Here is a 15,051-nt window from a genome sequence, read left to right as displayed (position 1 = left end):
TTAGCGTAAGTCATTCAGAGTGAAGTAAGCTGGGTGGATAACAAGCAACTCTGAACTCCCATTTTGTGGAAAGATATCTAGATAAAGAGTACTACACCATCTGATAACACTGGGGAACAGGAAAACATGCATCTTTCTTTGAGAGGTCTTGAAGCATTATGCATTTATGGCGTTCTTCTTACCTTTTGCCATCAGATATCAATTTGTTTTGTCTCTCAGAATAAATGCACACAGTACAAACTAAGGCTTTCCAACACATGCTTTCATTTCCATATTTTTGTAATGGTTGGTGCATTTTCTTTATAAAGCTGTTACCACATGTCATAACCAGTTATCCTTGACAATTCGAAACAAGCCACTCAACTGCATTTTCAAAGCACATCATTCAATAGCCATAGCCATCAAATGATCAGAGGTAATTACTGTAAAAATCATACTTGCATTTCACAAATCTGGACCATTCTGGCTAAAATAGGTTCTTAACTTTGAATACTTGAAAAGTTTACTATGTAATGACACATCCAGTAAAGTCAGTAAATATGCATTATACATGCTAGTAGATGGCAAAAAAAGCCAATGGCAACTAAATATGAAGAAGACTGCTAGATTGATGCCACACTTAATAAAATGATAAAACCAATGAGCATTAAAAGCATTACATGCAATAAAGAGGGTTCTAAAAACATTTAAAAAGAAAATGCAAATCAAGTTGAAAGGAAAAATCCCCAAGTGAAGGAGTGATGGAAGGAAAGAAAAATGAATAACCAGCATCTCCTCTGCTATATTCCAACATCACATACCTGCTTCATCTTTGTTAGCAGAAGCAGCTGTATAGATTCTTTCCCCACTGCAAGGGAAAAGGGCCTTGTGTTGAAATGTTTGGTGATGAATATAAGTCAGTTCTGGGGGATACAACAGCAAAATGTTCTGCAGTAAATTTAGCAGTAATTGTCGGAACTTACTGAATCCAGGTACTGTACCTTGCACCTTATAGGTAATGTTATAGATAAGTCACATTAGGACCATTCAGGATGAAACGTGGGTTGCTGTGTGCAAGGTCAAAAATACCAACTGCATCAGCCCAGATAGTGCTCCCCAGTGTTTTATCACAAGTATCAAATAAAACATGTAAACCCTCCAAATACCTTACTTAACAAATCCCACTCCAGCATGTAGTAATAGGGCACCGTGACCCTTATCTATCAGAGAACCCACAACTAATCCAGAGAAAATTCTTGTCCCACCGTTCTTGGTTTTATCATTTGAAAGACCACAACAATAGATTTGATGGAAATGGAAGGAAATAGACACTTTACTACTCAAGGACATAAAACAAAACCCTCCGGTTTATGTCAGGAAGCCATAAGCTCAAGAAATCAGAGCATGATAAATGCAACACATTATACCAACCTCCCTCTGACCACAGTAAACTAAACATAGAAAGTCTCTATACAGTGGTAGTGGGGGGAATTCATAACAACATATCTGTGGTACAGGGTTCATGAAACATGGCAAAGCCTCAAATTAATATGTGCATTTGATTTTATCTGTAGCCATATATTGATCCATTTGGCAGTCTCCTCAAATGGGTCCTCAGTTTCTGTTTGAGAATGCTATATTTCTTCATTTTCCCTGCATGCTGAGGTGATGACCATATGTGTAAACATATATTCTTCCCACTGTAGCTACTTGGTCTATTCTTTATATAAGTTAAAAATGAGATTAATGTAGTCAGATCCTTTAGCATAGAAAGTCAAGGATCTACCAATGTCCCAGATAACCTGAATGCAATTAATGGCTTGAGGTTCTATTGCAGCAGGCATTGGAGGATTGATGCACTGGTTTTGGAAGGCAGTGGCAGGCTGGGACTGTCGAATGTCACAATTTTTTGGAAGAAGTGTATTATAACGGCTACACCGAGGCAAGCATTTGGCATCCAATCACTTCAGTATTTTATTCTTCATATAAAACCATATCTGTAATACTTTACTTTCTACTCCCTTTACCCACAGTTTCACTGCTTCCATTCGTAAGCAGTAAGTTCTACCTTAGTGGAAACTGTTTCACCTCCAGTTCTCTTTTCTTAAACACTTTCTGCACTTCTGCTTTCAACCTGGAGCCCACTTCCCCATTCCTCACACTGCCAAAATCCCAGAAAGCTTTGTCTACATCACCTACATTAAGTTCATCTCTAAACATAGCTATTTTGGGATCCAACATGACTTACAACAGCTTTTCAGGAAAGGGCATTTTCCTGTTTGTGATCAATATTTCCCTTGCATGTACACACACACACAGAAATATATGTTCATATATTTGCATATATATATATATATATATATATATATATATATATATATATATATATATACACACACACACGTGTGTGTGTGTGTGTGTGTGTGTGTGTGTGTGTGTGTGTGTGTGTGTGTGTGTGTGTGTGTGTGTGTGTGCATCTGAATTGTTTACGTGCAAGAGAAGGATCACAAAGTGCTTGAAGTACTTGCAACTGAACACTGGCTGAGAATGTCATATTAAATATCACGCATCAGAGTGTCTCATTTTTGGATGTTTGTTAAAGCTCATCCCAGAGATGTGGGGAGCTTACTTTTGATAAGTGTTTGATTATTAAATGTAAAATAGCACTATATATATATATATATATATATATATATATATATATATATATATATATATATATATAGTGGATATAAAAGTTTACACACCCCTGTTAAAATGCCAGGTTTTTGTCATATAAAAGAAATGAGACCACAATGAATCATTTCAAAACTTTTCCCACTTTTAATGTGACCAAACAAATCTGTTAGAGGAAAAAAATGTAAGAAATAAAAAACATACAATAAGCTGGTTGCATATGTGTGCACACCCTTAAAACTAATATTTTGTTGAAGCACCTTTTGATTTAATTACAGCATTGAGTCTTCTTGGGTAGGAGTTTATCAGCATGGCACATCTTGGCTTGGCAATATTTGCCCACTCTTCCTTGCAAATGCACTCCAAATCTGTCAGATTGCAAAGGCATATCTTGTGCATTGCCCTCTTCAGGTTACCCCCAAGGATTTTCTACTGGATTTAGGTCTGGGCTCTGGCTGGGACATTCCAAAACTTTAATTTTCATCTGGTGAAGCCATTCTTTTGTTCATTTGGATGTATGCTTGGGGTCATTGTCATGTTAAAAGGTGAAATTCCTCTTCATCTTCAGCTTTCTAGCAGACAACTGAAGGTTTTGGGCCAAAAATGACTGGTATTTGGAACTGTTCATAATTTCCTCCACCTTGACTAAAGCCCCAGTTCCAGCTGAAGAAAAGAAACCCCAAAACATGATACTGCCACCACCATGCTTCACCGTGGGGATGGTGTTATTTTGGTGATGCAAAGTGTTGTTTTTGTGCCAAATGTACCTTTTGGAATTGTGGCCAAAATGTTCAACTTTGGTCTCATCAGACCATAACACATTTTCCCACATACTTCTGGGAGACTGGATGTATTGTTTTGCAAATTTTAGTCAGGCCTGGATGTTTTTCTGTGTAAGAAAAGGCTTACGTCTTGCAACCCTACCCCATAGCCCAGACATATGGAGAATACAGGAGATTGTTGTCACATGTAGTATACAACCAGTACTTGCCAGAAATTCCTGCAGCTCATTCAGTGTTGCTGTAGGTCTCTTAGCAGCCTCCCTGACCAGTTTTTATCTTGTCGTTTCATCAATTTTGGAGGGACGTCGAGTTCTTTGAAATGTCACTGTTGTCCTATATTTTCTCCACTTTTTGATGACTGTCTTCACTGTGTTCCATGGTATATCCAATGCCGTGGAAAGTTTTTTTGTACCCTTCTCCTGACTGATACCTTTCAACAATGAGATCCCTTTGATGCTTTGTAAGCTCTCTGCAAACCATGGCTTTTGCTGTTGCAGGCAACTGAGTAAACGTCAGGAAATTCCTACTAGGACAGCTGAATTTTATTTGGGGTTAATCAGTATCTTTAATTGATGGCAGGTGTGTACCCAAGAAGACTGAATGCTATGATTAAATCAAAATGTGCTTCAACAAAGTATTAGTTTAAGGGTGTTCCCACAGGTTTGACAAAAACAGGAATGTCGAACCAAAGTTGGTTGATTCCTGTTTTCACTGGCCTGCAGTATTGCGAGTGTGCAGTTAAGTGAATGCCACAGTGCATTCACACATATGTCAACAGAATTATGACTACAGATCATGGTACAGTGGAGATTGGGAAATTACCGTTTTCCTCACTATAGTGAGATCTCAGAGTTGGAATATATTATTTGCAGGGGGTGTGGGGGGTGTAGCCCCCTGCAAAAAGATGACATTACATGGTATGCAGTACTTATTTGCATCATAGAATGTCGAAAGTGCAAATTTCAACATTCTGACCTAACTGATATGCTGAACTTCACACATCTGATTAACAGATGTGGCTGGATTTTTTTGTGCATTTTCGACATTCTCATAGTAAACTAATACACACACACACACACACACACACACACATATATATATATATATATATATATATATATATATATATATATATATATGATATACACACACACACACACAATATATATATATATATATATATATATATATATATATATATATATATATATATATATATATATGCATATAAAAATGTTGTAGAAGGTATAGCTGGTAAACACCACAGTTTTCTTTAGAAAAGCAATTTTTATTTTACAAAACATAAAGACAGGCAGATATTGCCAAAACTAGAAAGTACAGTTTTGTAAAATCTTACCATAATGGTACATGTCCTTGCATTCACTGCTGCAGTATTCTTAACATATGGTGATTTCTCTGCCATGGAAACCTGACATCTGGCCAGTCTACCAAAGACTCCTGTTGCTTTAAAGGTATGCTGAACATCACCCAAATGCTCATTGCATACCATAGGGCATAAAGGTGATGTTCAAGCCTACCATAGTTAGAACTTATTGCCTCAGTAGGAACACCAGTCCAAGGAAACCAAGAGGTAATCTGTACATCCAGGAAAGCAATAGACTACAGGGAAGGAGGAAGGGAGTAAATACTGCAGCAGTGAAAGCAAGGGCATCTACCATTATGGTAAGATTTGACACAACTGTACTATGTCCTTACATTCACTGTTGCAGTATTCTTAACATATGAAAAAGTGCCAAAGCTCAAGAGGACTCTATGGAGGGGGGAAGGAGCAGAAGACTCCCCCAAAAAGCCATGAAGAATGGCACTAGCAAAACTAGCCCTAGATCTTGAGATGTCACCCAATTTGTAGTGCTTGGTAAAGGTATGCACAGAAGTCCAGGTAGCTGCTTCAAAAATAGAATTAGTATATAAGCCATTGAAAAAAGCACTAGAAGAAGCCACAGCTCTAGTATAATGAGCCTTGACTGAAGAGGAAACACTGTTGCCATGAAAAGTGTAACAAAAAGAAATAGCCTTAGAAATCCAAGAAGAAATAGTTTGCTTGGATACAGCAAGTCCCAAAGATCTTTGATGAAAAGCAATAAATAACTGATCAGAGTTTCTAATAGCCTAAATCTTATTCATATCATGAGTTGCCTATGCATGTCCAAAGTATGCAACACCCTCTCACTGTCAGTTTGCAGAGAGGGAGAAAAGGTAGCCATATTATTATACAGATTAAGTGATAGCTCATTAACCACCTTAGCCATTAAAGAAGGGTTAGTGTGCAAGATCACGCTGTCCTCATGAAAAATCAATAAAGGAGGACAAGCCATAAGGGCCAGTAACTCAGACTCCTGTCTGGCAGAAGTAAGAGCTAACAAAAGAACAGCCTTCCACAAATAATGTTGCAAGGAAGCTGAAGCAGCAGGCTCAAAAGGAGCCTGAGTCAACTTCTCCAAAACTAAATTAAGATTCCAGGAAGGAGGAACAGGCTTCCAGGGATGTCCAGTAGTAAAAATGCCTTTAATCAATTGTTTCACCTCAAATCTAGAAGCTAAAGGAGGAGAAAAAGGCAAACAAGCTGAGATGGCTGATAACTGCACCTTAATAGAATAGGCCAAATCAGCATTGAGTAACTCGCACAAAGAAGAGAGAACCAAAGGAACATCCACAGTAAGTGGGTCCAGGTTATGAGAGAGACACCAAATAGAAAACCTCTTCCATTTGGATAAGTAAGATTTCCTAGTAGTAGGCTTCCTGGCCTCCTGCAGGGAGGTAGCCTCAGAAAAAAGGTGTCGACGAGGAATCAAAATCTTATCACCCAAAGTGTCAGTTGAAGCGTGGACAGGTGGGGATGGATGAGAGATCCCTTGTCTTGTGACAGTAGATCCACCCTGTGAGGTAACTTGTGATGATTGCCCCTGGCTAAATGCAGAATATAGAACCAGTGCTGTTGCAGCCAAAAGGGAGTCACCAACAAGATTATGGGAGCATCCTGTTGAATTTTGAACAGGACTCTCGGAAGGAGAGGAAGGGGAGGGAATGCATAAAGAAACATCCCCTTCCAAGAAAATGAGAGGACATCCAACTTCACTACCAGAGAACCTGGGACTCTGGAAAAAAAGAGAAAGTTATCTGTTCAGAGGGGAGGCAAAAAATCCACTTGAGGAGTACCCATCTGGTGGATAATGTCCAGAAACATGTCCCTGTGAAGCATCCATTCATGGGACTGAGGTAAAGACCTGCTCAGAGTTTCTGCCACAATGTTCTGATCAGAAGGGATATAAACTGCCTGAAGAGTCAGTTAATACTTGACAGCAAGATCCCATACCACAAGTGCCAACCAGCAAAGAAGATAAGCTTTCATTCCCCCCTGTTTGTTGATATACCACATCACTATGGTATTGTCTGTGAACAAATTGAGAGACCCTGGAAAGAATAGGATGAAAAGCCTGAAGAGCCAGCAGAAGAGCTCTCATTTTTTTGATATTGATGTGCTCCTTCTGCTGATGAGGTGACCACATCCCCCTGAACTTTTAGGGAGCCAAATGTCATCCTTCATCCCATGTCTGAAGCATCTGTGAACAATTCCTGAGAGGGAAGAGGGGGATGAAAAGGGATCCCTGGATTCAGAGACAACTGCTGAATCCACCAGTGAAGTTCCTGTCTGAGACAAGGAAAAAGAGGAATTACAAAGTCTACAGGATGTGCATGATGAAGCCGCACACTTGCTTCAGAAACCACTGAAACATTCTCATGTGAAGTTTGGCTAGAGGAACCATCAGAATGGTAGATGCCATGAATCCTAGAGTTCTCAGAAACTCCCTGGCAGGAATGGAAGCCAGAGGAAGAAGAGTGTGAAAGAAAGAAATGAGAGCTAAGACCTTCGGAGGGGGCAGGGAAGCCAGCATTGGCACTGTCTGAATCCTGCAACTTAGAAAACCATGATCTTGAGGAGTCAGAGAAGCTTTTTGAAGTTTATAGTGAACCCCTGACTCTGAATAAAGGAAATGGCAAAATGAAGACTTTGTAAAAGGGTCTCTGTTTAAGTCTGAATCAGCAGGTCATCCAAGTAAGGAAATATTTGAATCCCTTGAAGTCTGCAAAGCAAATCAATCACAGGAGCAATACATTTGGTGAGCATCCTTGGGGCAGTAGAAAGGCCAAAGAGCAAAGAGAACTGAAAAAACTGAAAACAGGAAGAGAAACACAAAAACTTTTCGAAAAGAGGCTGGATCAGAATATGGAGATAAGCATTCCCGAGATCCAGGGACAGCATATAGGCCTGAGGGAGCAAGAGAGGAATCAGAATCTGAAGGGACAACATCCAAAAGGAAGGCAATTTTAGAAAAGTGTTTAGAGAGAGGTCTAGAATAGGTCTATGAGTGCCTTCTTTCCTGGGCACTAGAAACAATCGGGAGTAGAACCCTTTCCCCTTTGGGACACAGGCACCTCTTGAATTTTGAAAAAATTCTGGAAAAAAGGGAAGCTGTTCCTAAGGATGCTGAGAAAAGCCCATAGAAGGACGGGATTTCTACACCATGAAGTACCCCCGATGAATGATTGACAGAACCCAAGAATCCTAAGTGATCTGTAGCCAAATAGGATGAGAAAGAGAAAGGCAAAGAGAAAGAGGAATGTAACTGGGAAGGGACGGATAGTCATACAGCACCAGGTTTGTCTGGAAAGGAAGGCTTTGGAATCCCTGAAAACTGAGTAGTCTTAGCAGGAGGAGCCCATTTGCCACTCTTCTTACCTTTAGTAGAAGGACAGGATCACCTATGAACAAAAGCAGGCTTAGCAGGATAGTTTTTTTCTGAAATTTAGGCACTGGAGAAACAAACACATGTTTAAGCTTCTGTAAGGCCTTATCATTGTCCTGAAGGGACCTAAATAATTCAGCAGCAGCTTCCCCAAACAAAACGTAGAATCCAAAGGAGCATCTATCAACTTAGCCATAATGTCATCAGGTAGAGGTTGAAACCTAAGCCAAGAATACCTCCTCATCACTGAACCTAAAACAGCAGCCCCAAAAGAGGCATCTGCCCCATCAGAACTACATTTAATAGAATGATAAATGACTTGAGAGGAAGTCCATAGCTATGAAAATAAGAAGTAAGTTGACAGGCCTGAGAAAGAAGAGCTAGCACATACCTAGACATGTGGGTCTGATAATTAATAGCCCTAAAAGCTAGGGTAGTAGAAATGTAAACCTTCTTATCCAGCCTTTCCAAAAGTTCTGCTGTCCTTGTAAGAAGGCAATAACTTGGGCAAAGGAAGCAACTGAGATGGCATATCAGAGGCTACAGACACTACAGAAGGGTCAGCAGGAGGACATTTGTATAAAAAATAGCAAGCCTCAGGCACCCTATAAAACCTGTCAGTTTCTTGGGACCACAAGGCAGAATTTCAGGCATGAGAGGCATTGCAAAAAGCATCCAGCAAAACAGCCAAAATGGGAGGAACAACTGCAGGCTTAGGAGATTTCAACTGCAGCAACTCATAGTATTTGCTGTGGACATCAGAGACTGGAGCACAATCATCCCACTTAAAAAAAAAAACACTCCATCATCCTAGAGAGTTTCTGCAAAGGAAATTTCCTCAAAAGGAACATCAGAATTAATAGATTCCTCCTCTTCTGACCCATAGTCCAAGGGAAAAGGAGTTTAAGTAGAATAAGTCAGAGATTCATCATCAAAATCTGACTCATTCTCAGAAGAATCCTGTTCTCTAGGCCTTATAAGGGGAGAAGAGGAAAAAGGAGGAGCAGGAACAGAAACCTCTTGATGAGTATTTAAGCACACTAAAGCAGTAAACAACACCTGAGTAAAGCCTGTCACTCACTTTGTGGATCCCTTGGAGCAGAATAAACATGTTTAAGTTTTTGTTTCTTTTTTAAGAGAACGTCCCCTCCAAAAAAACTGAGAAGGCTCAAATCCAGGATGACAGTCAAGCACCATAGTAGGAACTTCCTCCCCAGCTAAAAATGGAGGAACTCCCCTAGGCCCCTTGGAAAAACATCAACTGTGGTTCCCCCCTGAATGTCCGAGACTGATGCCTGCAAAGCCTGTTCAGATGTGCTGCCAGCTAGATCCTCACCAGTCGCTAACACGGTAGTGGCAGAGAAATCTGACAACATAGCCAGGTGAGCCTCTGGGTTTGTAACAAACATGGGAGAAACACCTAGCAGAGGCTGGATAGTGGAAGATTCCGGTCATACCTTTTTCACCTTCTTCCCTAACGACTGATCCTTGGGGCTGAAAATTCCTTCCATTGTATCTTTAGCGAGAAGCTTAACACACTGGTTGTGAAGATACAAGGAAAGGCAAGAAAGTCTATTGTGAAGGGTTTTCAGGGTGAACACCTGACAAATTCAACAAGATATGTGATCATGAGAAGCTCCTAGACAAAAACACTTATGGTGGCAGTCTTTATGAGGAATCTGTCTCCCACACTGGAATTTACCCTTCCTGGATGACATTAACCTCAAGGAGCACAAAACAAGACAAGAAACAAAAACTCCAATGGGGCACTTATCTGGAACTGCAAAGAAGTCAGCAAACAGGTGAATGTATTCACTGGAGAATGAAAATGCATTCAACTGGCAGAAAATGGACACAGGTAAACAGGCAGTGGTGAAAAGATACATTCAAACTGTCAGCAAAGAAGTTCTGACTATGCCCTGTGCTAAGCAAGAAGCATTTGGATGACATTCAGCGTATCTTCAAAGAAACAGGAATCTTTGGTAGACTGGCAGGATGTCGAGCTTCTATCGCAGGGAATCCCTATATGTTAAGAATACCGTAGCAGTTAATGCAAGGACATTTGAATATAGAGTAACAGAAAATCAAAATCAGGATCACATACTCAAACTCAGAGGACATAGCCAATCTATTAGCAGACAAATTTAGTTCAAACTTCCCCATCCTCTCCTCTGCTATATTCCAAGATCACACACCTGCTTCTACACTCACTTTAAATATCCCAAGAAAAAGTCCTCAAGGCACTATCCAAGGCAAAGAATGCTACTTTTGCAAAGTCAGATAACATATCTGGCTGCCTACTGATCAGCATGAAACAAAATTAGTTTGACTCCCTACAGAGGTTATTCAATATCAGCTTCCAAACAGACTTCCTGCCAGATAAATGGAGGACAGCAATAATCACTCCCTTGCACAAAGGTAGGGTGTCAGAGGGCTCAGGTAATTATAGATCCAAAAGCCTGACCAGATAGAATTAATAAAGACTTGGAAAACCTACAAACTCTCAGCCCAAGCCAGTTCTGATTCATCAAGAGCAGATTCTGCCCTCTTAATCTGGTCAATTTCTTTGAGAAGTTTATTAATGCAGTGGGTGAGGGCAAATCAGTACACACTTCATATCTAGACCTCACAAAGGCATTCAGCACCATTCCACACTCAGGTATCATAGACAAACTCACCAGATAAATGTAAATCTCTGTTTATATTATTGTATTTCACACTGACTCACAAATAAAACCCAGAAAATTATGGGTGGTTGCTCTACCTTCTCCAAAAGATCTGTCACTAGCAATGTACCCCAGAATTCTGTCCCTGGACCACCCCTCTTTGGCATTTACTTCATTGAGGTCAATGTAAATGTTAAGGGTTTATTTATGGTGTACCAACTTTGTTGATAACTGTACCAATGCTCTATGAGGGCCTTTTCAAATCAAATGGCTGATGTTAAAACAACATACTAAAACTAAATACTAAAAGATGTATAAATGTATACTTTAGCAAGCATGACTTATAACTATCACATTGACAACACACCCCTGAAAGTTGAACCCATAGTCAGAGATATGGAGACCTATGTTGACAATGAACTGTACTTTGATCACCACATATCCTCTATTGTAAGGAAGTCCTTTTTCATTGCACAACATATATCTAGAGGAATGGCACCTAGGTCCAGTGATGTAGTAATTCCACTGTACCAGACTATCATCAGGCCGATTATTGAATATAATGCCCCATTCAGTATTTATACGTCAAACACTTGATACAACTCTAGCAGTCACAACACTTTTGCTGTAAAGGAATCAAGGACTTAAATCACAAATAGTATGCAGATAATCTTAAAGGTTTATTCCTCTTCTTTGTATCATACAGGCTACTAAGAGGCAACCTTATAGACGCTATTCTGTCAGACCTATTATATGTTAACATGCCCAGCAGTAGATTAAACAGCCACTCAGTGGATCTCAATTTTTTTTTGCTACATAAATAGAACATGGTGGAGGGATTGGTATACATTATAAAAACACCTCTTCTGTAGAACTGTCCTCCACTTCACATAAAGCAAAGTATTTCTCTTACTCTATCAAATATAATTTGGATGAATGGAATGGAAACCACAAATTCACCCCTACTTTTGAACCCACAACCCTCATGGATAGGGTCAATAAGTAAATGTCCATCCTTATTCTGCTAAACTCTGGGTTATTCATACTAAAAATATAAGGACTAAAAACTACAATGGGGATGTAAGGCTAGACTTCTTAAGAGTACCTATGAACCTATGCACCAAATACAGCAGTTAATTAAAAGCCTCTCTCTCTCTCTCTCTCTCTCTCTCTCTCTCTCTCTCTCTCTCTCTCACTCTCCCACCATGACTTGCATCAGTGAAAAGTAACAGGTGTGAACTCAAAGTAAATCAAATAACAAGAGATTTTTCCACCAGGCCTTGCCATTTTGAGCTCCAGCAGTTCTTTCAGTTTGTATATTTCAAATGACCAACAGTCCAGAGCACACCGATAAAAATGTCTAAGCAGACAGTATATTGATATAAGTATAAATCAAAAGTATCTGGCATGCAACTAATGTTTTTAACACACCACTAAAGTCTTTAGCAAGTACGTAAAACATATCTGGTAATCAAGTGCCTTAGTTAATAAACTGGTAGATACATAAACCATTTTTTTTTATCACTCCTTGTCAGAAAAAACGATTCAGCATCCCAAATAGCAATACTTCCACAGACAGTTTAAAAACTCTCATTGAAGACTCTTTGCCTTTGAGTTGACTGCTCTGGCCTTAGTACAGTGCATTTAATTTCAAAGTAAACCCCTACAAACTCCTCTGGACTCCTGAGCACTGGCTTCTTCCACATTGTCAGTAAACATGTCTTGCAAAGGCACTGGCTTCCATTTGCCTCTGATTACTTGAAATTCTTATTAATTCTCTTGAGGGAGACCAGACATTAAGACATGAGCTGTGTAGTATTCAGACTACAGAGCAGTACCCAAGAAACTAGACCACATTACTTAACATGCCAGTATTTCAAATGCTATAAAGGGAACAATTTAAACAAACAGTATCATATGCTACAGACTCCTTTTCATTAAGCAAAAAGTAAAATATTAATTCTGATGCAGCTTTCTACAAACGTCATTTAAATAAACATGTACGCTGTTTCACATTGTACTCAATAGCATTTGGTGTCTCAGAAGTGAAAAACGCATATATGTTTTCATACTGTGCTCATGAAATTTCAGAACACATTTTTTATAATCTCTCAGCAGCATAAAAACACGTTTGAGTATAAAAGTAATACCCAGACCCTGCAGAGTAGCTATGTGTCTCACCTGATTAAAAGGTGACCCACATTTTTATAGCTCCAATAACTGCAGACATTCCCTGCAGGACAGTCTGTTCCACTCATCTGTTGCAACTCTGCTCATTTAATTGCACTCCAGAGTGGCTATATTTAGAAAGTGACATCCTGTTTTCTGGCTCATAACTGCAGCTAATCTCTGCAACAGTGACTGTTTCACCCACCTGTGTCAGCTCTGTGCTCATGTAGTAAAAGGTAATGTCTTTTGGCTTTTCTAGGTTAGGGGTTGCCACAGCGGAACACCAGTCTGCTTATGACTGGTAGTAGATTCTTACATTGCCAAGGTGCCAGCCCGACACCCAACCTTGAAAAAAGGCACACCCATTCATGCATGCACCTACCTGCATGTCTTTAAATGTCACTCAACCACGGGGAGGATATGCAGACTCCATACAGAAGACGCTCCAGCCGAGAATTGAACTGGAAAGCCTCTTGCTGTACAGCAGCAACACTAACCGCTGCACCACCACGGCCTACAGCTCTGTGCTCATTTAGTAGCCCTTTAGAATGGCTATCTGTGTCATCTATCTGAAAGATGGCATCCTGTTTTCTGGCTTCAATAACTGCAACTAATCTCTGCAGCAGTGACTGTTTCACCCATCTGTTACAGATAAAGTAGCCCTCCTGAGTATCTATCTTTCTCAGCTGCCTACAAGACATGAAATACAAATCTTTTAATTGCCATTGTGAAACAACACAAAAAGTGTTAGTCTTCCTTTATGACTGTTAGCTAGAAAACACTGCACACTTAAGTTGAAAGGCTGTTCATGGAATCCCCCAGTATCAGAATAATTTTCTCTCCTCCAGGTCCTACCCAACAAGAGAAAGAACCTTCTGTCCAAACACATTTCAGCTCCATTTGTCTCTCATTAATCAATTGATATAACATACTAACATACTTTCTGCTCAGTAGTAGATATATCTCCCTGCACAGAACGTTCTGATTTCTACAAGGCAGTCTTGGCTTACTTATTTAGTGTCTCACTGTGGCAGAAATTGTATTTTTCTGTGCATACACTGACTAGATCCCACTAACATGTGATCTGTTGCTGTATGCTTCACTGATCTCCCACCTCCAGTTCTCCAGCCACCCCTTGAGTCATTCAATATATTTCCTTCCCTCATCCCCACTCCCACTTTACATGATGTGCTCTGTATCTCTAAGCACACATCAAACATGTACTATAATCCAGTGTTACCCCACATACCCATTCCTGCTCACTTACACAGTCAGCTTCAGCATTATACTTCAGATTACACATCTAGCCAATTGCATTAAGTACAGTGCTACCTCCCTTCAACTAAACAAACCACTTGTGACTACTTTAGTTGATAAACACATACTCCTGAGAAATACTAATACTATTATGTTTTCACCTCAAAGTACAAGTGGTCCTCCAGATAAAACACATCACAAAAATAGGTACCACTCTAAGAATTCAGTCCATGCCTTCCATCCTCACTGCTTCATTGTTTGCAACACTATAGCAAAATAAGCAAATCATTGCTCCTTTGGCAAATCCATCTATTTTTACTTTACTCCCTTTCCACCTGCCTCCATTCCTCAAAGAATTATTATTCACACTGCCTAACTCATCTTATCAGCCTCTTAAACACTTCAAGCAATCTGTCTTCATTAACCTTCCCACAAGTGCAAACCCTCATGCATTATTACATCATCAAATCATCACCTCTGACTGTACACCATGGCCATTTACCAATACTTCATAATAATCTGTAGTAAAAGCCATCTGTTAACTACAGACCATACGCAAAGGAAACTTATAACTTTTTCTTGTTATTCTCATACTCATACTCCTTAGGCTCTGTGACATGCCTCCTCTAGGCCAGTAATCAAGGAGCCTCGATCCTCACCACTGATGTTCAATTTGAAGAAAAATAGATATACACAGTATTTCCAGACACAGCTGTCTGCACCAAGCACAATTTCCCTTTAGAGCATAGAGGGAAC

The sequence above is a fragment of the Protopterus annectens genome, chromosome 1.part1 (genome assembly GCF_019279795.1).
Source record: "Protopterus annectens isolate FY-2018-M chromosome 1.part1, PAN1.0, whole genome shotgun sequence".
In the NCBI taxonomy this organism is placed as follows: Eukaryota; Metazoa; Chordata; order Ceratodontiformes; family Protopteridae; genus Protopterus; species Protopterus annectens.
This window is presented reverse-complemented; position numbering follows the sequence as displayed.